Raw genomic sequence first — 24,410 nt, forward strand, 5'->3', positions numbered from 1 at the left:
CTCTTAAAGAAGATGCACAAGAAGTAGGGCCTGATCTCCATCTTCACTCACCTTCCAGCACATTCATGCTTTCTGATGCAGAACCATGAAGCTACTAGCATGCCCCTTCCCCTCTGCACACCTCCATGCCTGCGTATGCCAAGTTTCCTCTGCTTGGAATGCCCTGTGTGCTCACCTCTCCTTCCCAATCCTAGCTCCCCACTCCCTTAGCCTAGAAAATTCCTATTCAACTTTTCAAACTCTCTGTGATGGTCAACACTGGGAGAACTTCTCTGGCTTTTCTCTACCACAAGATGAAATCAATCCCTGTTTTTTCCTGAACTACTTCAATACCTCATAACACATTTTTACAACCGTCATCTCTTGCACTCTGTTGTAATGATTTGATGATTTTTCATCAACAAACTGAATTGTTGTTTCATTTGTTAAATGAACTGCCACACTGTGAACAACGTGAAAGCAGGAACCATGTCTCATTCACTGTTTTTTTTTTTTTTAATATTTTTATTTATTTGGCTACATCAGGTCTTAGTTGCAGCATGCAGGATCTTCTATCTTCATTGTGGCATGCAGGACCTTTTCGTTGCAGCATGCAAACTCTTAGATACGGCATGGGGGATCTAGTTCCCTGACCAGAGATAGAACCTGGGCCCCCTGCATCGGGAGTGTGGAGTCTTAGCCACTGGACCACCAAGAGGTCCCTCTCATTCACTTTTGAATGTCCAACAACTAATAGTTAGTGAGTCCACAATTACTACCCTGTAGCTGGTAGCTACACATTTTGTGTGTTCAGTACACATGGAGAGAAATAAACTGAAATTATGTAGTCATTTTCTGCTGCTGCTGCTGCTAAGTCGCTTCAATCATGTCCGATTCTGTGCAACCCCATAGACAGCAGCCCACCAGGCTCCCCCATCCCTGGGATTCTCCAGGCAAGAACACTGGAGTGGGTTGTCATTTCCTTCTCCAATGCATGAAAGTGAAAAGTGATAAGTGAAGTCGCTCAGTCGTGTCCGACTCTTAGGGACCCCATGGACTGCAGCCCACCAGGCTCCTCCGTCCATGGGATTTTCAGGCAAGAGTATTGGAGTGGGGTGCCATCGCCTTCTCCAGTAGTCATTTTCTACAGAGGTACTAAGATATTTGTTCTAGAGACCTCCCTTACCTTCGTGAAAATGACTTTTGAAACTTCCTGCATTCTTAACTATGCTGCCTGCTGCTTTCCCAGGAGGTTAAGTGGATGTTCTATACATGAGAGCTATTAGAAGCTATGTTGCTCAAGAGGTTTATTTGTGTACAAGGGGCTCATGCTAACCCTGGGGACCATGAGCGTCCACATTTACCATGAAGGCAAATGTCAGTTATTTCTCCTTGGTTCCTATGAACCCTCCTTAATACAACTGGAAGAGGTTCTGCACTGGCATAACTCTAAAAACTCTGTGAGGCAGTAATGATATCTGTTTTCTACTCAACATTTTAGGCATATACTATACAGATACAAATGAGGCAGTCAATAAATATGTATTAAAAATAAAGGATGGGAGGAATGGAGGGAAAGGAGGGGTAAGGGAAGGAGGAAGAGTAAAGAAAGGAGGGGGGTTTTATAAGGAAAGGTTCTAATTATTGGGTAAAAACTAAATTCACCCTGTAAAACAAACCACAAAGAGCAAAATCAGTTAAGTGTAAACATTCACAGTAAATAATAAATATTGTACAGCAATAGTCCCCAGCCTTTTTGGCACCAGGGGCTGGTTTCATGGAAGAAACTTTTTCCATGGATTTGGGGAGGAGGATGATTCAGGCGGTGATACAAGCCATAGGGAGCAATAGGGCACTGCTTACCTCCTGCTGAGCAGCCCTGTTCCTAATGGACTCTCCTACAGGGGTTGGGGTTTATGGATCCCTGTTGTAGAGGATGGTTTCATTGTTTATTATACACTATCCCTTCCAACTAGTCAAAGCTATGGTTTTTCTAGTAGTCATGCATGGATGTGAGAGTTGGACTATAAAGAAAGCTGAGTGCTGAAGAATTGATACTTTTGGACTGTGGTGTTGGAGAAGACTCTTGAGAGTCCCTTGGACTGCAAGAAGATCCAGCCAGTCCATCCTCAAGGATATCAGTCCTAAATAGTCATTGGAAGACTGATGTTGAAGCTGAAACTCCAATACTTTGGCCACCTGATGTGAAGAGCTGACTCATTTGAAAAGACCCTGATGCTGTGAAAGATTGAAGGTGGGAGGAGAGGAGGACAACAGAGGGTGAGATGGTTGGATGGCATCACCAACTCTACAGACATGAGTTTGAGTAAGCTCTGGGAGTTGGTAATGGACAGGAAAGCCTGGCGCGCTGCAGTCCATGTTGTTGCAAAGAGTTGGACACGAATGGGCAACTGAACTGAACTGATCCCTTACCAAGGTGATGGTAAAGGTTTTCCTTTAAGTGGTGGCATCAGCCTAAAATTAAGATCCCTGTGTGATCCTGTATCTCCAACCTGAGTTTCTTCCTTGAAGATCCCACCCTGGCCCTGGTATTTGGGTGTTGATTTCAAAATCTTTTCAGTTCCTCAGTTGGAATAACTGAGCAATCTGTCCATAAGCTCCAGTCATTCCTTATCCAGTGAACAGTGAACAGTAACTATACTTGTGTTACTCATACAATGGCTACTTTACTCAAACTTGTTCTTCATCCAAGGGCTTCCCAGGGGACTCAGTGATAAAGAATCTGCCTGCCAATGCAGGAGACCAAGGAGATGCAGTTTTGATCCCTGTGGGGAGGATACCCTGGAGGAAGAAACAGCAACCCACTCCAGTATTCTTGCCTGGAAAATTCCATGGACAAAGGAGCCTGGCTGGCTATAGTCCATTTGACACAAATAATGAGGTTATTTTCCATACCACCTTCTCAGCTGGAATCGTCCATGATACCATTTCATGATCTAATGTGTCTGTAGCTACCACAAAACACTTAATTGGAAAAGACTTATGGCATAGTTTTATTGAATTATTATCACTTTAAACTGTTATCACTCTAAAGCTAAGGTATGATTTAAAAGTGATTTAGGAAATAATTATAAAAGAAAGAGAATTTCAGAAAAAGGGACACTCTCAGCCTCAAAGATCTTCTTTATGGGCATGTATCCTCTGAAGCCAAGAATGTCTAAGCCACTTCTTTTGTACAAAAGCAGGAAGTTTTTTAGAGAAGACAGCTCTTTGACAACTATATAGCTTTGTGGAGCTCCCACTGCTCTGGTGTTACATGGTTTGAGGGAAGAATGTGCATGTGTGCTCAGTAGAGTGTGATAAGTGTGCCTACCTCAGACAGCTGTTGTGCAAACTAAATGATAATGCATGTATGCAGTTAGCACAATGTCTGCACATAGTAAAAAGACAAAGTAGCAGAATTGTAACTTACATTGAACTTGGCCTCATCCCATGTCCTCAACAACTGATCACGAAAAAAGAGAATATAAATATTTAACTTGTGTGGTCACTAAATGAGTGTGCAACCTGAGGGGAGCAGAAGGGAGCTATGACTCTGTGGGCCCTAGGTCAGTCTCAGTGCCTAAGTGCCTCTCATACCACGAGCATCTCTTGGCCCCTCAGTAGATATTTAAAGTATGCATTTGTTCATGCCATGTACCTTAAATGTCAGCCAGCTATTTCATCTGGTGCACACACTGAAGAAACACCAATCTGCTCTGACGCTGGAAGAACAGATACACATGTTAAGCTCGTTCAGAGTTGTGGTTTCCTGGACTCCAGAATGACTTTCTAAGAAATCAAAGAAAATTCTGATGAAATGTCATTCTTGCCTTAGGCTTTGCCTTGCTATTCTAATTCCTTCCTTGGATACACTGGCACCTTAAACATAGTCATCATGGTAGTTATCATCATCGTCATCACTAATGACCTGTCACAAGTCCCTATTGTCAGTCTGGAAATTCCATCTTTGGGCTTTGTCCTCAGTTGTTAGCTGTTGTTGTTCAGTTGCTGAGTCACCTTCGACTCTGTGACCCCTGGACTGCAGCACACCAGGCTCCCTTGTCCTTCACTATCTCCTGGAATTTGCTCAAATTCATTTCCTTTGAGTCAGTAATGCTATCTAACCATCTCACCCTCTGTTTCCCCCTTCTCCTGCCCTCAATCTTTCCCAGCATCAGGGTCTTTTCTAATGAGTTGGCTCTTCACATCAGGTGGTCAAAGTATTGGAGCTTCAGAGTTCCCCTCAAAAGATTAAAGTCTCCCCACCACACACACTGTACAAGCAGAACTCTCCCTAGAGTCTCTTGGGGTGGGATGCAGAGGGTCTTTCAGGCTCTCTTAGTTGATGAGCACATAACTCGGGGATCAGTTCTAAGGTCCTGTGAACCTACTCAGGGCCAGGACTAGGGAGAGGCTAGTGACATCCTGTCTCAAGCACAAAGTCAAGGGGACACAAAATATCAATAGGTAAATAATATCTTAATGCAATATTTTTTAAAATTAATGCAACATTTTTTAATTAAGCAAAAATTCTATAGGGAACAAAATGTTAAATAAAGACAGGATTGGTGACTTTTTTCCTTTTGCCTTGTACCCAAAATAACTTGGCCTGGCGCTGACCTTACTTTCCAGGGTCCCTCACCCTCCTCAGCACACACGCCAAACATGTGTTGACCCTCAGAGCCCCTTTGAATGACTGTTGAATCATAAAATCAGCTCGGTTTTGTCATATAATCCATACACTGTAATTCTAAATGGAAGGCACTATTTTAGGTGCCTTCACTATCACAGTAAATAACCAGATAAAATTCTTGCCTCCGTGGGGCTTGCATCTAAGTTGGGGAAACAGCAAAGAAAGAAATGAAAAAAATACAAATAGTGTGTCAGGTGCAGTAGAGCAAGAGAATCAGGAGTCCTATGGGTGGAGCTAAGAAGTGAAAATTTAAATAGGATGTCCAGGAAGAGGGAGGAAGCAAGTGATGGGGTATCTGGAGGGAAGTCAGCCCATGCAGAGGGACCAGCAACTGCAAGCTTTCTGGAAATGGTTGTTCTGAGTGGGGGTCAAGGTTAAAATAGCAGCCTCCCTGCCAGAACAGAGAGCTTCATGTAGATCAGTTCAGTTCAGTTCAGTCGCATCTGACTCTTTGTGACCCCATGAATCACAGCACGCCAGGCCTCCCTGTCCATCACCAACTCCTGGAGTTCACCCAAACTCATGTGCATCGAGTCAGTGATGCCATCCAGCCATCTCATCCTCTGTCTCCCCTTCTCCTCCTGCCCCCAATCCCTCCCAGCATCAGGGTCTTTTCCAGTGAGTCAACTCTTCACATGAGGTGGCCAAAGTACTGGAGTTTCAGCCTCAGCATCAGTCCTTCCAATGAACACCCAGGACTGATCTCCTTTAGAATGGACTGGTTGGATCTCCTTGCAGTCCAAGGGACTCTCAAGAATCTTCTCCAACACCACAGTTCAAAAGCATCAATTCTTCGATGCTCAGCTTTCTTCCCAGTCCAACTCTCACATCCATACATGACCACTGGAAAAACCATAGCCTTGACTCGATGGAAATGGTAACAATCCATGCCTGGCAGCACTGGCAATAGAGATAGCAAACTCAATGACAAAAAGAAAATCTTTCATTTGGGTGGATGGGTGGATACCTGAAAAAGAATGAGGGTTCAGAAAGGAGGAAGGGAAGTTTATGGGTGTCTGCCTTAGGAACTCACTTTGTAATAAGAATGTGAGATGAAGTGGACTCCTAGAAGTAGAGGTCCTCATATGGAGGTGATAGTGTTGACAGGGAAGGAATAAAAGAACAGCGTTTGTGTTTAAGGAAAACAGGAACCTCTCCTCACTTTTTTGCCCTTCTTGGTACATAGAAAGTGGTGTCAAGACAATATAGTCAGAGGCAGAAAAATTTTTGGTCTGCATTTCAATCTCATAACAAGAAAACCATTAATTACTCTAATGGCTAACAGAGCTTTTCCTTGTGCATGTAACACTGGTCCTAAGATCATAGTATGGAATAATGGGCATGGAGTCCAATTGGAATATCTTGAGGCTTATATCAGCAAAATGGTTAACACAAGCAAAGCTTGTGGTTGTCATTCAAGCTTTATTTAGCTCGCTGGCACCAAGTTCTGAATATGTGGGTGATGTGAATTGCAGTGATCAGTGCTTAATCATTATTCCAGACCTCTTCATAGGGTAAGGACTACAGAACCCTTCTGGTGATTAGGCTTCTGATGAATAGTCTTCTTTCTTGCTTCCAATCAAGAAATGCCATAAAGGTTGATAAAGAAACTAATATCTGAAATAGTACTGTTATACCCAGATACTTGGTATTGAATTCAGTCATGGTGTAATTGCTTTATATCAGCTAATAATAAACGTCCAGAATTCCATGTAGAAGTATCAGTCTACAGCATTGTCAAAGATTTTTGAAGATGTTTACAAGCTTAAAGGAGCCTACATTGTTCATTTTTGCTCAAAACAATATTATAATTCTTGAGAGTTGATTTCTTTCTTGACCCAGAAGATGAAAGAACACTGCTAAGATTTTTTCTTGGGCAAACTCTTGGATTTGTGTTCAAAAGACAGAAACCTCTAAGCTAAAGACAAACCTTAGACTGAGGAGACAGGAGAGATCTAATAGAGAGCCTGAACCAGTGCTTCCAGCAATGGCAGAGGGCAACCTTTTGCGAAATAGCTTTTCTTCAAAAATTGTTTTGTAATGCTTAGATCCTTGGATTTAATTTTCAGTTTATATAAAATGTCATCTCATGAATTCTAAAATCTTATTTCATCTTACACATAATTTCTATTCTGAGATAAAAATAAAAAAGAACTCTGCCTGCCTTCTCTCCAATTTGCTAGACTTGAGAATTATCTCAAAATTTCCCATATTTTGAATCTTCTCTGAATAGAAGAGAATATTAGTCAGGATAGACTAAGTTATGATACAGTTACACATATACCCTAAAGTCTCCATGGTTTCATTCATTCCATAAATGTTTATTTCTAGCTCTTGCCTAGTTCAGTGTGTGTGAGGCAGTCTTCCCCCATCTTATCAACATAGCATCAGGAACATGAGGGATCTAAGACCCGTGTGGTCCCCATGGCAGAAGAAGAGAGAGCTGGAAAATTAGATGGAGTCATTCTACCTACTTCTAATGACCAGACCCCAGTCACATGACCCCAACCAACTAGGGAAGCTGGGGAGCAAATGCACTAGAGCTTATGCATGACATAATGAGCACCATCAGCTCTGCTTCAGCCTGATATTTGCTTCAGGGTACCTCTTTGCTCCTTGCTCTCACACACAGAAACCAGTCACATCACCACCACCTCCCAGAGTCAACCCTAAATCTACTACATTCAGCTTCAAGTTCAGGGTCTCTGTGCGATAGGCAATAGTTTCTATTAAGTTCGCACGTGGCTTCTCCCAGTCCAGAGACCAATGAACTTTAAAAAAATTCTCTCTCTAGCCAGTGGGAATTTGCTGTATGACTCAGGGAGCTCCCCCTGTGCACTGTGACAACATAGAGGGGTAGGATGTGGTGGGGGTTGGGAGGAACGTTCAAGAGGGAGGGGATATATGTATACCTATGGCTGATTCATGTTGTTGTATGGCAGAAACCAACACAAAATTGTAAAAATGAAATTTTTACTATTAAAACATTTTAAAAATATGACAAAAAAGATAAATGAAGGAAAAAAAGATTGTCTTGTCCAAAGTACAATTGTGTAATAAAGACAAATCACCACAACAGATGCTCCTAATTCAAAAAGCAGAAGAAAGAGATACAAAGTAACCACATATCTGGGGTTCTGAAATCCTGCTGGCCAGGCTGGGGAGACTCCATGCAGGGTGAGGGTAGTTCCTTGATTAGCCCACCAACTCAATGGACATGAGTTTGGGTGAACTCTGGGAGCTGGTGATGGACAGGGAGGCCTGGCGTGCTGCAGTTCATGGGGTCGCAAAGAGTCGGACATGACTGAGCGACTGAACTGAACTGAAGTGTCCTCTAAAGGGACTTGTATAACCTCTTCTCTGATCACTCCTGAAATGGGGGTGAGAAATCATCTCCTCCTCAATGCTGTGACTTTCAACATTTGCTTCTGTTCATGGAAGGCTGGGGACCAAACATTATAGAACTCAATATACTGCTCCCTCAAAAATTCAATAGAATTTTGATCTATTTTATTCTCATCATCTCCGTGTAATAATAAATACATCCAAAGATATCTTTTAGTCATTGTTTTCAAGTCTACTCTATTTCTTTGTTTCCTCTTTCCATTCCTATCTTTTTCAACTAAATGGTGGCCACCTTTCAAGTTTGGAAAGTCGCTCCTTTAATCTGATCTGTGTTCAGTCACTTTACAGTTTATTGGGTGTTTGCTCCTCAAAGCATTTTTCTGCTTCTTGCCTTTTAGAATCTAGAAGCAGTAAGCTTTTCCAATCCTACAGTGCCTCAGATTTCTGAAATCAATTTTTGTTTGTAAACTGGTCAGTTCTCTTCTGAGCTCATCTTTTCTTTATCTCTTCTCCCCCCTCCCCAACCCCCAAAACATAGCCAATTGTAGCCAACACACAATACTAACATGCTGTTTCCCAACATTTTCTCCTAGAGATAACAGCTCACTAAGCACATGGTTTGTCTCCCAAAGTATTGTAGATGGTAAGTTTTCCAAATGTTTTGGCTCACATAACATGAATCAAGATTTTTCAAGACTGGAGGAATCAACCTGCCTGACTTCAGGCTCTACTACAAAGCCACAGTCATCAAGACAGTATGGTACTGGTACAAAGACAGAGATATAGATCAATGGAACAAAACAGAAAGCCCAGAGATAAATCCATGCACCTATGGACACCTTATCTTTGACAAAGGAGGTAATATACAATGGAGAAAAGACAATCTCTTTAATAAGTGGTGCTGGGAAAACTGGTCAACCACTTGTAAAAGAATGAAACTAGAACACTTTCTAACACCATACACAAAAATAAACTCAAAATGGATTAAAGATCTAAACGTAAGACCAGAAACTATAAAACTCCTAGACAAAACATTCTCCGACATAAATCACGGCAAGATCCTCTATGACCCACCTCCCAGAATATTGGAAATAAAAGCAAAAATAAACAAATGGGACCTAATTAAAATTAAAAGCTTCTGCACAACAAAGGAAACTATAAGCAAGGTGAAAAGACAGCCTTCAGAATGGGAAAAAATAATAGCAAATGAAGCAACTGACAAACAACTAATTTCAAAAATATACAAGCAACTCCTGCAGCTCAATTCCAGAAAAATAAATGACCCAATCAAAAAATGGGCCAAAGAACTAAATAGACATTTCTCCAAAGAAGACATACAGTGGCTAACAAACACATGAAAAGATGCTCAACATCACTCATTATCAGAGAAATGCAAATCAAAACCACAATGTGGTACCATTTCACGTCAGTCAGAATGGCTGCTATCCAAAAGTCTAAAGCAATAAATGCTGGAGAAGGTGTGGAGAAAAGGGAACCCTCTTACACTGTTGGTGGGAATGCAAACTAGTACAGCCACTATGGAGAACAGTGTGGAGATTCCTTAAAAAACTGGAAATAGAACTGCCACATGACCCAGCAATCCCACTGCTGGGCATACACACTGAGGAAACCAGAATTGAAAGAGACATGTGTACCCCAATGTTCATCACAGCACTGTTTATAATAGCTAGGATGTGGAAGCAACCTAGATGTCCATCAGCAGATGAATGGATAAGAAAGCTGTGGTACATATACACAATGGAGTATTACTCGGCCATTAAAAAGAAAGCATTTGAATCAGTTCTAATGAGGTGGATGAAACGGAAGTCTATTATACAGAGTGAAGTAAGCCAGAAAGAAAAACACCAATACAGTATACTAACGCATATATATGGAATTTAGAAAGATGGTAACGATAACCCTGTATGCAAGACAGTAAAAGAGACACAGATGTATAGAACAGTATTTTGGACTCTGTGGTAGAAGGGGAGGGTGGGATGATTTGGGAGAATGGCATTGAAACATGTATAATATTATATGTGAAATGAATCGCCAGTCCAGGTTCAATGTATGATACAGGATGCTTGGGGCTGGTGCACTGGGACGACCCAGAGGGATGGGATGGGGGGAGGTGGGAGGGGGGTTCAGGATGGGGAACACATGTACACCTGTGGCAGATTCATGTCAATGTATGGCAAAACCAATACAATATTGTAAAGTAATTAGCCTCCAATTAAAATAAATAAATTTATATTAAAATGTAAAAAAAAAAAAAAGATTTTTTCCAGACTTCAGTATTAATTTCTTTACCATCTGCTGATCATCCACTATTCATTGCCACATACTAATACCTTGTGACTTAACAAAAGGTGACTTAGTGATTTTTAATGACTTAACAAAATATTATTTCCAGCTCATACAGTGTATGATACATGACAGATAGCCCTCTCCTGTCTTATAGCTATAACATCTCGATCCTGGCCTGCAAGGTCACTGGATCTGGGGGATACAAAGCCTGGATAACCACACTAGAAAACTTTAAGGGATGGTCTAGAAGTGGTTTACATTATTTCATCTCACCTTTCACTGGTCAGATCCCCATGAAAAACCCTAACCTAAGGATCATGGAAAAAGGAAGAGAGTTCCAGAAAAACATCTATTTCTGCTTTATTGACTATGCCAAAGCCTTTGACTGTGTGGATCACAATAAACTGTGGAAAATTCTGAAAGAGATGGTTATACCAGACCACCTGACCTGCCCCTTGAGAAACCTATATGCAGATCAGGAAGCAACAGTTAGAACTGGACATGGAACAACAGACTGGTTCCAAATAGGAAAAGGAGTATGTCAAGGCTGTATACTGTCACCCTGCTTATTTAACTTATATGCCGAGTACATCATGAGAAATGCTGGGCTGGAGGAAGCACGAGCTGGAATCAAGATTGCCGGGAGAAATACCAATAACCTCAGATATGCAGATGACACCACCCTTATGGCAGAAAGTGAAGAGGAACTAAAAAGCCTCTTGAGGAAAGTGAAAGAGGAGAGTGAAAAAGTTGGCTTAAAGCTCAACATTCAGAAAACGAAGATCATGGCATCTGGTCGCATCACTTCATGGGAAATAGATGGGGAAACAGTGAAACAGTGTCAGACTTTATTTTGGGAGGCTCCAAAATCACTGCAGATAGTGATTGCAGCCATGAAATTAAAAGACACCTACTCCTTGGAAGGAAAGTTATGACCAACCTAGATAGCATATTCAAAAGCAGAGACATTACTTTGCCAACAAAGGTCTGTTTAGTCAAGGCTATGGTTTTTCCAGTGGTCATGTATGGATGTGAGAGTTGGACTGTGAAGAAAGCTGAGCACTGAAGAATTGATGCTTTTGAACTGTGGTGTTGGAGAAGACTCTTGCGAGTCCCTTGGACTGCAAGGAGATCCAACAAGTCCATTCTGAAGGAGATCAGTCCTGGGTGTTCTTTGGAAGGACTGATGCTAAAGCTGAAACTCCAGTTACTTTGGCCACCTCATGCGAAGAGCTGACTCATTGGAAAAGACTCTGATGCTGGGAGGGATTGGGGGCCTGAGGAGAAGGGGACGACAGAGGATGAGATGGCTGGATGGCATCACCGACTCAATGGACATGAGTTTGGGTGAACTCCGGGAGTTGGTGATGGACAGGGAGGCCTGGTGTGCTGCAGTTCATGGGGTCGCAAAGAGTCAGACACGACTGAATGACTGAACTGAACTTGACTGAAGTGCAGAGTAAGTTAAGAAACGTCATAGAGCACACGGGTTTAGAGATGGAGCACTCTGTCACATATAGCACCAAAATACCAAATCCAAAAATAACTGCAAAAGAAATCTGAAGTTTGGGCAGATTACTTTACCATTAAGTCTTTGTTCTGTTATAAAATGAACTTTATCTTATATAACTATAAAAGCGTGATTGTGAATATTTAACACCACAACATGTAAAGTTTTAACATAATATCTGGTTAGAATAGTGTCTCCAAAAAAGGTTTGTAAAAGCCCAATAAAGTACTTCTTGTTTGTTCTAGGTTTCATGCATTGGGATATCCTATTCTAATTCAGGACTTAGTGTCCTTTATAAAATAATTACAGGAAGCAGTTTTGACCATTGGCAGCCATGCAAGTTCCCTTTCAGATGTCTGTTGATTGCAACTTTAAAACTAGGGGCTTTCCTGGTGGCTCAGTGGTAAAGAATCTGCCTGCAATGCAGAAGATGAAGGTTTGATCCCTGGGTTGGGAAGATCCCCTAGAGAAGGAAATGGCAACCCAGTCCTGTATTCTTTCCTGGGAAATCCTACGGACAGAGGAGCATGGCAGGCTATAGTCCATGGGGTCTCAAGAGTCAGAGATGACTTAGCAACTAAACCACCATCACCACTTTAAGATTTAGGGGGTTTTGTTGGGAATCTTGGCATTCCTTATGTTGTTGCTTTCAAAAGCCCCAGTTTATGTGTAGATTGGATAATTTCTGAAGGATCTGATAGGAAGGATGGACTGATGGTCCAGATGAGATGATGTTCTCTTTGGACTGGGTACTTGAGCTAAGGATAGCATACTTGAGAGGTGATTCCAGGAAGCAGGATAAGTGAGAAGGGGACTGAGGAAGGGAATGAAGACAGTAATGGGTATGTTGTGACTGGGTTACCATAGTGGGCAACAGGGAGTTCTCTGGGGCTTTCCAGGACATTCTAGAGAACATGTTAAAGCGTGTTCTCTAGAAATATAAATATATTTATATATAAAGTATAAATATATTTATATTTTATATAAAATTATTTATATTTTATATAAAAAATAAATATATTTGTATTTATATAAATATTTTTTCCATGAGAGCTTGAAGAACCTGGATCAACTCCTGTCTCTTAATGTTTGATGATCATTCCTGGGACATTACTCTCCATACCTCTAGCCCTCCTCCTGCACGAGTGGGCATGTTCCTCTAGCCAGATAGCTCCCCCAGGCAGCAAGAGAGAAGACACCCTTGGAGCATCTGGGAATTGTCTGCAGGTGATCTCTGGAGTGGAGGTGGACCTGGAGATATGAGTGGGATACAAATAGCAAAGAGCCTATATTAAAATAATTCCCCTTGGAATCTCTGAATCACCAGGCCATGTAACCACAATTCCTTACCAGCATCTCTCTCTTTTATTATTATTGATAACTCTTCGATGTATCTTAAAATTTTCAAATTATGGCTTCTCCCAAGAAATAAAGAAGTTATACATTTTAAAATTTGCTTCTTTCTCCATGCAGGGCTCTCTTGCTGCTCTATACTGGATTTTGCCACTTTCTCCTTCTTGTTATATTTTATAAGTGCCAAATTCTCCCTTTTATCACAAAACAATGCCTTTTGTCCACAGAACAATGTTGAAGAGCTCTTGACTACCCAGCTGGTAGGGTTATTGAGAAGAGGAGGGAATTTTTACTGAAGCTAAATAGATGGCTACCATAAATGTAGAAAAGAAGTGAAAGCAGAGTCATAAACATAAGCCCAACAAACAAAGAGGAGGATGGGTGAGTTACAAAAACCAGAGAGGGCAGCAAGCAGCTACTTTTGAGGTAGAGTCCAGAACCTAGGATCAGGAAGACCAGAGGTGAGCAAGCATTGGTTGAGTATGAGTGGGAAGAGCAATTGCTTGGAAATGTCTGCTATCTTCAGTTTCTGTTTAGAAGTCAGGCTAAGTGAGCACCTGAGCTTAAAAGTCCAGGATGAAGCAGACAATAGAAACCCTGATACAATTCCTAGACTTTGCCTCCCTAACCACCCAATCTCAGTCACTCCCATTTGCCATTTTATTACATTTGAACTCATTTTTGTTATCTTATTTTTCAGTTTAAAATGTTTCCCTGGGTTAGAGTTCCCTTTTAATTCTGGATTAAAAAGTTATACTCTTCATAACTCAAACAACAACATTTTGGCAGGAAGTTAGCAGGAACATATGGGCCTCAGCATTTTGATGCCCAGACTGGCTTCTGCCAAAACATTTCTTTGCTGTCATATAGATAGCAGCAATGTTTGGGACTGTTGGGGAATCATCCCACACAGCTCGGGCTGGGGAATGCTGCCGCCTGACAGCCTTTGTGCGTAGCTAAGGGGCTTCCTGTCCCTAAGTCTGAGCACTGTTAGGGGCGAGAGGGCAGTGGAGTCAGTCAGCGTCCACTTGTTAGAGCCGCATGAGCTCCAGGCAATGTCCCCTAACTTCAGGCATCCAAAGGCACTGACAGGAGGGCTGGGACAGGAACGCAGAGGGTATTGGTCAGAATCCAAATCAGAAAACAAAAACCACTTTCTTCTTAAAAAGAGGGGATTTAATCAAAGTGATTGGGTATACAGGTAATGGAAGGACTAAAAGTTAACCAGGAGATAGTAAAGCAACTCAGAGATTAGCTGGAAGAGGAAGCCATTAGGAAGTGCTCCTTTGAATGGACGAGTCAGTGGAGCTCAGTGGAAGCTGAAACTGTGATGGGCTTATCCAATGGGATCTGGAACCAGAGAAGAAACTTGGTGACTGCAGACACCTCCTGAGGCTGCCAGGTAGGGGGAAATGTCCTGACTTTTCTGCCTCCCATACTCCTGTTTCTTCTGGTGCCTTGTACTAAATGAAACAGAAGATAGTAGGCGTGGGAACCTGGGACACTCTCCTCAGGGAGTAGACCCCTTGAAATATAGAACTGAACAAAAAAGAGCTAGGGTGGATCTGAGAGCAAATAGGCCAGGACTGACTTGCATGGGGTAGGAAATTTTAATAGCTGGAATGGAATAAGCCATCCAACCCCACAGTCTAAGGTAAGTACACCCAAATATCTACCAATTTTTCTTGGGTCAACTCAGGACTCAGAATGTCACAAAAGAAAAATAACAGTCACATCATCATCATCTGATATTTACACTAGTTATTTGATGTAACTATTCTCTGTTCTGATACACTATTAATTCTCCAACGAGTACACGAGAAAATTCAGGCAGAGAGAAGTCATAGATTTGTCCTAGGAAGCAATAGAACCAGTGTTATGACAGAGATTGTCGAGTTGCAGAGCCCATTCTCCATCTGCTCCCTCACCTCCCCCATGCTTCCTCAACTCTTCTACCTCCAGTCAATAGAGATCTGAACCTCCTCACATACTATTCTCAGAGGGGCCTAAGGGACCATGACTTAGAAGTCTGTGAGCCCCTTCTGAGAATCCTTCATGAACAGCTATCTCAAAGTAACTTGTAGAAGTACCCGAGGATAAAATGATGTTTCTTACCTTCTTTATTTCTCTGTTGCTTAAAGGTTGCTCATTCATTCCTGGCCCCTGTCCTTTGGTGGCAAAGATAAATGATAGGTTTAGTTTTTCCATTTGCTAATTATAAATCCACCTTCAATGTTGCTGCTGTTGCTAAGTTGCTTCAGTTGTATCTGACTCTGTGCGACCCCATAGATGGCAGCCCACCAGGCTCCCCTGTCCCTGGGATTCTCCAGGCAAGAACACTGGAGTGGGTTTGCCATTTCCTTCTCCAATGCATGAAAGTGAAAAGTGAAAGTGAAGTCACTCAGTCATGTCTGACTCTTCACGATCCCATGGACTGCAGCCCACTAGGCTTCTCTGTCCATGGGACTTTCCAGGCGAAAGCACTGGAATGGGTTGCCATTGCCCTCTTCTAAATCCACCTTATTTTCCCTTAAAATCTACGCCAACAATTTCTATTAGATATGTACCAGCTATCCTAAACCCCCTTTATCATGATCTTTGTGTTATTTTATTTCTAAGCAACTGGGGACCCTAAACATTAATTGCCATTAAGGTAGCAATGGCAAGCTAGTAGGTGACAGAAGACACCTCTTTGAGCAGAAGTTAACTCTTGCAACTTGTAGCTAAGGGATCTCCAAGCTGAAATAAAACAAAAACAAAGCAAAACTTGAGTCTGGAGATTATAGAGGTTGGAGTATGGTCTACAAAGAGGCCCAATCTACCCCCAAAGGCCTATTTCTTCAAAAGACAGAAGGTCTATGTCAGTGGGTGATAGAAAGTCATGTAGGGACCATAGCAAGACTATTTATATGATTAAACCAGGCCACAGAGGACTGGAGAGACACTGGAACACCATATTGAGGCTTTAAAATCCCCCCAAAAAAACAGAGTAGGCAGTCATAGTTATCAGAGTACAGAGCTCAGCTGTGGAGAATGTATTTCCTTCACCTATTTGTAACCAAATTTTTTGAGGCTGGAGATGCTAAAGCCCAACTGTGCTTGCCTCTGAGGTATCTACAGTGCAACAGGGAAGGCCTGAAGTAAACACATAATCAAAAAAAAAAAACTACAATAAGTAACATAATAACAAAAGGTGATGAGGACATAAAAGGAGAAGCATCCTAATTCCCAGGAAGAAGCAATAATATACTAGAAATCTCTTCGATAACAGAGGACATGGCTTGCTTAGGAAAATGCAAATGGTAGTCATGAGAAGTGCCATTAGAGAGATGAATTGGGGGCTACTTAACTGATTAGGTTTAGAAGTTATGTTAAAGGATGTGTTTTCTTTTTCCCAAAGTCAGTTGGAAAGGGTTTTAAGAAGGGGAGGCAAATAAAGAAATGTGGGTTTAGAAAGACCATCCTGACACTATGACAGATGATGGATTGGACAGGAATCAGGCTAGAGGCAGGAGAGAGGTTAAGGGATTGTTGCAGTAACAGGGAAGAAATGGAAACATTCTATAATAAGATATTAATAGTGAGAATGAATAGAAAGGGTGGATATAAGAGATTACTTAAGAATATGTAAGTGATAATCATTAGTAACTGCTTGAAAACAGGGGTGGGAGAGAATTATGATTATGGCCAACTTTCAGGTTTGAAAACTTTCAAATACTTCCATTCTCTAAACCAGACAGCACAGAAGTTGAGGTCAGTTTTGGACAGGTTGGATTTGGGCTTCTGTGAGATAATTCAAGTAGAGATCCTGCCATAAATTTAGCAGAAATATCTAAACTAGTAGCAAATATTTGGGGGAATCGTTAGCATTGGTTTGGACCACTGGAATAGAGAAACATCATCACCCAGGAAAGACATTGGCGAGAAGAATGTTGTAGTTGGCTCTTTGGGGAATACCCACATCTAAGGAGATGGGAAAAGAAAACTAAAAAGGAAGGGCCAGAATAAAAGAAGGAAGAGTTCAGTATCACAAGAATCAAAGGGGAGAATTTTCAAAAAAAAATTTAACATGGCCAAAATACTACAAACAAGATGCTGGCTAAAGTGTTTGTTGGTTTTGACAAGTAGATCACTAACACTTTTACAATTCCTCTGGGCATTTCCTCATTTCCTTTGAGCTGTGTGACTTTAAGAAAGTAGTTTAATATTAATCCTACTTCACAGAGTTTTTGTGAAAATTAAATGAAATCTCTGCCCAACTAGGACAGGCTTGTCTCTTTCTAGAATTTACCTCCTTTAGGCATATCTGCATCCACAGTGTTCCAATATGTTTTTAAAAATACATGACCTTGAAGAAAAGATAATCTTTTCAATAAATGATGCTGGAGCAACTGGACATCCACATGTAAAATTTAAATTAAAAAAAAAAAAAGAATTTAGACACAAACCTTGCACCCTTCACAAAAATTAACTCAAAATGGATCAAGACATAAATGTAAAATGCAAAACTATAAAACTCCTAGAAGATAGTATAGGAAAAAATTTAGGCAACTTTGGCTATGGTGATGACTTTTTAGATAAAATATCCAGAAGGCACGACTCATGAAATAATGGATAAGCTGGACTTTATTAAAATTAAAAACATCTACTCTGAAAAAGATACTGTCAAGAGAGTGAGAAGAAAGCCACAGCCTGGGAGAAAGCATTTACAAAAGACATATCTAATAAATAATATGTCTTTGCAGAAGACATATATAATAAAGTTCTTTGAATGTCCAAAATATACAAAGAACTCTTAACACTGAACAACCAGATTTTTTAAGTGTGCAAAAGCTTGAATAGACACCTCACCAAAGAAGATACACATGGAAGATAAGCACAGAGAAAATTCTCAGCATCATATGTCATAGGAAAATACAAATTAAAACAACAATGAGATACCACTACATACCTATTATAATAGCCAAAATCCAAAGCACCAATCACATCAAATGCTCATGAGGATTTGAAGCAACTGGAACTCTCATTAATTGCTGTTGGGAATTCAAAATGGTATGGCCACTTTGGAAGACAGTATGATTTCTTACAAAACTCAGTTCAAAATTGATGCTTTGAACTGTGGTGTTGGAGAAGACTCTTGTAAGTCCCTTGGACTGCAAAGAGATCAAACCAGTCAATCCTAAAGGAAATCAGTCCTGAAAATTCATTGGCAGGACTGATGCTGAAGCTGAAGATACAATACTTCGACCACATGATGCAAAGAGCTGACTCATTTGAAAAGACCCTGATGCTGGGAAAGATCGAGGGCAGGAGGAGAAGGGGACGACAGAGGATGAGCTGGTAGGATGGCATATCAACTCAATGGACATGAGTTTGAGCAAACTCCAGGAGATGGTGAAGGACAGGGAAGCCTGGTGTGCTGTAGTCCATGGGGTCACAAAGAGTCAGTCACAACTGACCGACTGAACAATAACAATATGGAGTCAATAAAAAGATTAGCAGTTGCCAGGAGGTGGGAGTGTAGGGAGGAGGATGAATAGGCAGAGCACAGAGTAATTTTAGGGCAGTGAAATTGTTCCATATGGTACTACAGTGGTGAATGCATGTCATTATACATTTGTTAAAATCCACAGAATATGCACACCAAGAGTGAATGTAAATGACAGACTTTGGTTGATTATGATGTCTAGATGTACTTAATCAGGTATAACAAGTGCACCACTGCAGTATTAGATGTTGAAAATGGGGGAGAGTTTGACGGGGAAGAGGACCAGAGGATATATGGGAATTTTCTGTACTTTCTGCTCAATTTTGGTGTGAACTTAAAAATTCTCTTTTAAAATGATGATTTTTAAAAATCATCTATTAAATATATATATATATAAAACTTAATTTTAATGTATTCTATATAAAATTTTTTAATTTAATTTTTCATTTTCCCCCAAGAAATAATGATTTGCCAAAGTCTCCTATATCTCAACTGAAAGTAGAAACATAGACAGCATACATCGCATTTGATAATATTGCTCCAGCTGATGTACTATATGACCCAGCATGTCTTTCCCTTAAATTTGGAAAAGTATTCAATATTTAACATGAAGTGTTATCTTGATAAATCTGATAAAATTGGAAACAAGTCAATGATTTTCACTCTCTTTCCAGTTTATGCTGGACTTGAGGTCCTAGCCAGTATATATCTATATCTATGTATATAAATCAAGAAAAAATATGTAGAAGATATAAAACTGTTTTTGCATATGATATGATTACATACTTAGAGAATCAAAGGGAATCTACTTTCTAGTAAAATGACCAAACTGACCTATAGACTCATATAATCCCAGTCAAAATCCCAGCAAACTATAGTATATACATTGAGAAGATGATTTTTAAATTTAAATGAAAATTCAAAGGACTTAGACTGGCCAAGATAATCTTGAAGATGAAGAAATTTGGAGTATTTACACTGTCAGGTTCTAAGACTTCTTTTCAGATCAGATCAGATCAGTCACTCAGTCGTGTCGGACTCTTTGCGACCCCGTGAATCGCAGCACGCCAGGCCTCCCTGTCCATCACCAACTCCCGGAGTTCACTGAGACTCACGTCCATCGAGTCAGTGATGCCATCCAGCTATCTCATCCTCTGTCGTCCCCTTCTGCTCCTGCCCCCAATCCCTCCCAGCATCAGCCTTTTCCAATGAGTCAACTCTTCGCATGAGGTGGCCAAAGTACTGGAGTTTCAGCTTTAGCATCATTCCTTCCAAAGAAATCCCAGGGCTGATCTCCTTTAGGATGGACTGGTTGGATCTCCTTGCAGTCCAAGGGACTCTCAAGAGTCTTCTCCAACACCACAGTTCAAAAGCATCAATTCTTCGGCACTCAGCTTTCCTCACAGTCCAACTCTCACATCCATACATGACCACAGGAAAAACCATAGCCTTGACTAGATGAACCTTTGTTGGCAAAGTGATGTCTCTGCTTTTGAATACGCTATCTAGGTTGGTCATAACTTTCCTTCCGAGGAGTAAGCATTTTTTAATTTCATGGCTGCAGTCACCATCTGTAGTGATTTTGGAGCCCCAAAAAATAAAGTCTGACAGTGTTTCCACTGTTTCCCCATCTATTTCCCATGAAGTGGTGGGACCAGATGCCATGATCTTCGTTTTCCGAATGTTGAGCTTTAAGCCAACTTTTTCACTCTCCACTTTCACTTTCATCAAGAGGCTTTTGAGTTCCTCTTCACTTTCTGCCATAAGGGTGGTGTCATCTGCATATCTGAGGATATTGATATTTCTCCCGGCAATCTTGATTCCAGCTTGTGCTTCTTCCAGTCCAGCGTTTCTCATGATGTACTCTGCATATGAGTTAAATAAACAGGGTGACAATATACAGCCTTGAAGACTTCTTTTAAACCTCTGCAATTGAACAGTGTGGTGTTTGGATACAAATAAATCTATGTAACAGAATACAAAGTCCAAAAATACACCAGCATGTATTTAATTTTCTTATTTTCAACAAAGGCCTCAGTGCATTTCAAAGATGAAAGAAAATTCTCTTCAATAAATGATGCTGAAGTGACCTATGTGGAAAAAATGAACATAGACCACTAACTCACACTATACATATAAAGTAACTTGGGATGGGTCACAGACATAAATGGGAAAGTATAAACTATAAAGTTATAGGAAAATATCATTATAACTTTACAGTAAAGGAAGATTTCTTGGACAGAATGCAAAAAACACAAACCACAATAGAAAAAAATTAGTTGGGCTTTGTCCAAATGGTCCACTTCTCATCAAGAGAAATGTTTAAGAAAGTAAGAACTGGAAGCCCAATGCTTTGGAGAAAATGTTTGCAATATGTTTGTCTAACAAATATTTGCAATATGTATGTATCGAGACTATGGAAAAAGACAAATTCCAATAGAGTAATTGGTAAAACACCAAGCATTTTACCAAAGAAGATATTCAAGTGGCCAATAAGCACATGCAAAGATACTCAACATCATCAATCAATAGAGAACTGAAAATTAAAACCACAATGGAAAATTAAAAACACAAACACAAGAATGGCTAAAATTGTTTAAAGATGGACAAAACCAAGTTGACAAGGGTAGAGAATAATTCAAACGCTCATGTGTAGCTAGTGGAGATATAAAATGACCCACCACTTTGGAAAATTGTTTGACAGTTTCTAAAGAAGTTGATGTATGCTCACTTGTGACTAGCAATTTCATTCTCATCTGTATACCCAAAATGAATGAGTGCATGTGTCCCAAAAGTTGATCTAAAAATATTCATGGAAGTTCATTCATAATATATCCAAATGGGAAACAGCCTAAACATCCTTTAGCAGAAGAATGCTGCTGCTGGTGCTAAGTCACTTCAGTGGTGTCCAACTCTGTGCGACCCTAGAGACGGCAGCCCACCAGGCTCCCCCATCCCTGGGATTCTCCAGGCAAGAACACTGGAGTGGGTTGCCATTTCCTTCTCCAATGCATGAGAGTGAAAAGTGAAAGTGAAGTCGCTCAGTCGTGTCTGACTCTTCCCGACCCCATGGACTGCAGTCTTCCAGGCTCCTCCATCCATGGAATTCTCCAGGCAAGAGTACTGGAGTGGGGTGCCATTTAGATAAGCTTATTTTGATATATGGAGAAGGCAATGGCACCCCACCCCAGTACTCTTGCCTGGAAAATCCCATGGACGGAGGAGCCTAGTAGGCTGCAGTCCATGGGGTCACGAAGAGTCGGACACGATTGAGCGACTTTCCTTTCACTTTTCACTCTCATGCATTGGAGAAGGAAATGGCAACCCACTCCAGTGTTCTTGCCTGGAGAATCCCAGGGACGGGGGAGCCTGGTGGGCTTTCGTCTATGGGGTCACACAGAGTTGGACACGACTGAAGCGACTTAGCAGTATATCCATTTTCTGTGTATCCACAGCGAAATACTATGCCATAAGCAAAAAGAAGCAATTACTAAATGTGAAACAACATACACATACTTCAAAAAATAACATGTTGAGTCAAATAAGCCAACATGAAAGTACATGTACTACGATTTCATTTAGATGAAGTGAAAAACAAGTTGAATTAATCTATGAAGATAGAAATCAAATAATTGGTACATTTGGGGGGATGGAATACTGACTGGAAAGGTCATGAACAAATTTCTGGGAATGTCCTTGATATGAGCAAATCTGAGTCATGATTACTTCATCTCTCTGTCTCTATACAGGCTTCCCTCATAGCTCAGTTGGTAAAGAATCCACCTGCAATTCAGAAGACCCCGGTTCAATTCCTGGGTCAGGAAGACCCTCTGGAGAAGGGATAGGCTACCCACTCCAGTATTTTTGGGCTTCCCTTGTGGCTCAGCTGGTAAAGAATCCACCTGCAATGTGGGAGACCTGGGTTCTATCCCTGGCTTGGGAAGGTTGCCTGGAGAAGGGAAAGGCTACCCATTCCAGTATTCTGGCCTGGAGAATTCCATGGACTGTATAGTCCATGGGGTTGCAAAGAGTTGGACACAACTGAGCGACCTTCACTTTAACTTTTTTGTATATATATATATATATGCACACACATATATATACATAATAATACACTTAAGATTTATACTTTTTACTATATGAAAAAATTAAAATGAAGAAATAGTGCTAAAATGCGTATCTCTTTTCTTCATGGTAGGAGATTCAAGATGCAGTAATTTGTCTTTTATATTGGAGGGAGTGTCCTGGCACAGTAAGACAATTAGACCCCTAAAAATACCAGCAATGTGTGAGGTCCCTAGATCTTCATAAGATTTCTCTCTCACTGTGTTGTGCACACGTGTTTCAGGACATTCAGAGTACTTGCCATTTCCTGCTCAACAGTTCTGGCTAACAAGATAACATTAGTATGCTGGGTCAACTTCCTATCTTTTGGAATGTCAAGACTATCAAAACTAGGAAAATATCATAACCCTGGGGCATAACTGTAAATGAACATGTACTCTTCTCATTGCCAGGTGAATCTGAACTTCTTTTGATCCTCCTTCATGATGGGAATTGAAAAGAATGCATTCACCAGATCAATAGCTGTATTCCAAGAGCTAGAGGCTATTTTGACCTTTTTTTTTTTTATTAAAGATACCACATTTTGCACAGTAGCTGCAGCTAGGGTTCCCACTTGTTTAAGTTTGTGATAGTTCACCATCCTTTGCCATGATCCATCTGATTTTTCAGTGAATCAAAAAAGAATAGTATCCACTACCTCAGCAACCTGTAAGTCTGGAGAGTAGTACTCAGCTCTGCTATTCATCCAGGATGCAATATTGCTTTAATTTTAATTCCTTGCCGGGTGGATAGTAGTGGTACAAATTTAAGAGCTTCTTCTATTAGTTTTCTATTGTTGCTATAACAAATTACTACAAATTTAGTGTTTAAAACAACAGACATTTATTATTTTACAGTTTTGAAGGTCTCACTGTGATAAAATCAAGGTATTGGGAGAACTATATTTAGTCTGGAGGATCTGGGGGGGAATCTCTTCCCTTGACTTTTCCAGTTTCTAGAGTCTTCGGCATCCCTTGGTTTGTGACCTCTTCCTCTGCCTTCAAAGCCAGCATCATATCATCTTCAAATCTCTCTCTTTTTTTTTTTTAATTTTATTTTATTTTTAAACTTTACATAACTGTATTAGTTTTGCCAAATATCAAAGTGAATCCGCCACAGGTATAAACATGTAAAATATCATGTATGAAACGAGTTTCCAGTCCAGGTTCGATGCACGATACTGGATGCTTGGGGCTGGTGCACTGGGACAACCCAGAGGGATGGTATGGGGAGGGAGGAGGGAGGAGGGTTCAGGATGGGGAACAGATCTCTCTTTAAATCAGATTTTCTCTTCTGCCTCCTTTTTCCATTTATAGACCCATGATTACATTGGGCCTCCCAGATAATCTCAAATAATCTCTTTGGCCAAAGTTCAGCTGGTTAGCAACCTTAACCCTTTGCCATGTAACTTAACTTATTTGCAGCTTCCAGGGAGTAGGAAATGGACACCTTTGCGAAGCCATTATCCTGCTGCCATGCTTCCACTAACTTCCTCTAACGTAACACTCCTCAGTCAAGGAATGAATGTGAGGGCTAGTCAACCTCTAGGTAAATTCAGCCTAATGATGCATTTAGGGCTTGAAAAATCATCACTGCATGCCCCACAGATCCACTGTGTTCACTGTAAG

General features: G+C 40.8%; 1 long non-coding RNA gene across 2 annotated transcripts in view; it reads left to right on the forward strand.

The window, feature by feature from the left end:
* The window catches only part of LOC129646669 (uncharacterized), a 35,345-nt gene extending 26,249 nt beyond the window's left edge, over nucleotides 1–9,096 (forward strand). Inside the window, exon 3 of one of the 2 annotated variants that reach the window (XR_008712099.1) lies at nucleotides 8,614–9,096. This is a non-coding gene — a long non-coding RNA (uncharacterized LOC129646669). Of the gene's footprint in view, nucleotides 1–2,692; nucleotides 3,877–8,613 lie in introns of those variants that run through there. The other variant, XR_008712100.1, reaches the window with a different exon arrangement.
* The last annotated feature ends 15,314 nt before the right edge of the window (nucleotides 9,097–24,410 follow it).

This window comes from Bubalus kerabau, chromosome 3 (assembly GCF_029407905.1).
Source record: "Bubalus kerabau isolate K-KA32 ecotype Philippines breed swamp buffalo chromosome 3, PCC_UOA_SB_1v2, whole genome shotgun sequence".
NCBI classification, from domain to species: Eukaryota; Metazoa; Chordata; class Mammalia; order Artiodactyla; family Bovidae; genus Bubalus; species Bubalus kerabau.